This window comes from Octodon degus, unplaced genomic scaffold, assembly GCF_000260255.1.
Source record: "Octodon degus isolate 3935 unplaced genomic scaffold, OctDeg1.0 scaffold00095, whole genome shotgun sequence".
Taxonomy (NCBI): domain Eukaryota; kingdom Metazoa; phylum Chordata; class Mammalia; order Rodentia; family Octodontidae; genus Octodon; species Octodon degus.
The window spans coordinates 2,474,037-2,475,275 of record NW_004524671.1 but is presented as its reverse complement, the minus strand read 5'-3'; positions in this window follow the sequence as shown (position 1 = coordinate 2,475,275).

Below are 1,239 nucleotides of genomic sequence, written 5' to 3'. Positions count from 1 at the left end.
TGTTTTTTAATTTTTTTTATTGAGAAACAAATAGCAATGAAATAGTTTCAAAACTGATTAATAGGACAGTTTCAATAATTAATACATTGTACATTGTTATCTTCTTAGTGGTTATCCGTAGTACAAGATGCAGACAGGATATCCTGTCCAAACACTATTAGTACAAATCTTTTTTCTCATTGAATTAAGTGAAAGTAGTTGTATATCTATCCTAACTATTCTGTAGACAGATAGTGAGTTTAAACCCATTAATTTTCTATCAGTTCTTGATGTGCAAACATTCTACCAAGACTCTTATGTCTGAGTACAGGAGGAACAAAAAGAGAAAGAACTATGAGTTGCTCCCTTGTTCACTTTCTTTCCCATATCAGCGTGTTCAGGACAAACATGAGCAGTTGATACTATCGATAACATACATGAGGAGAATATGATGGGAAGTACCGTAATATGACATTCATATGTGTTTTAATATGAGTGTGAGCACAGAATTTTATCGAATCCATAATTTTGGGTGTTCTACAGCACTCTAAGGTAAGCATGTTATAGAAGGTACATGACTCTTGTGAACACTGAAAATGTATAGTGGGATGGTACCAGATGTGTGTATTCCACAAGCCTCCTCTGATCAAATGCATTATCCACTGTCCCACTCATGTATAAAACATAAGCTAAAGATTATAAAAAATTTCAAGACATTGCAAGATGCATATTAAACCAAGCATAGAAACCAAATAAACCAAGCATGGTACCTTTTCTTACTTATTGCATGGCCTTACAGCATATCTAGAGGACTGATGGCTTTCATCTTTTATTTTTCAACTCATTTTTTTAATAGTCAGAATCTGGTTGGGTGTCTTTCTTGCGGTTCACTAATTTGCAGACTACAACAGAATGGAATACTCAAGCTGAGATTCTTATCTCTCTCATTTATTAGTCAATTTCAACGTCACCCCTTACCTACAGCATTATCTTGGAACTTATAATACAGGGTTACACTGTGGGTGGTCTCACTGGAGGACAATCTTCTTAGCTTCAGTAACTTTGTATGTAGTGTTCACTCCGTAGGAATCACATGACCCAGTTGTTCATCGGCATCTCTGGAAAAGTGTAGAAAACATGGTTCCTGCATGTTACGGATGGTAGACATAGCAATTAAAATGTTACTAGACAGACTGGGGAGATAGAATGGCAGCCTAAGTGCCTGTCTGGCAAGCACAAGGTCCTGAGCTCGATCCCCAG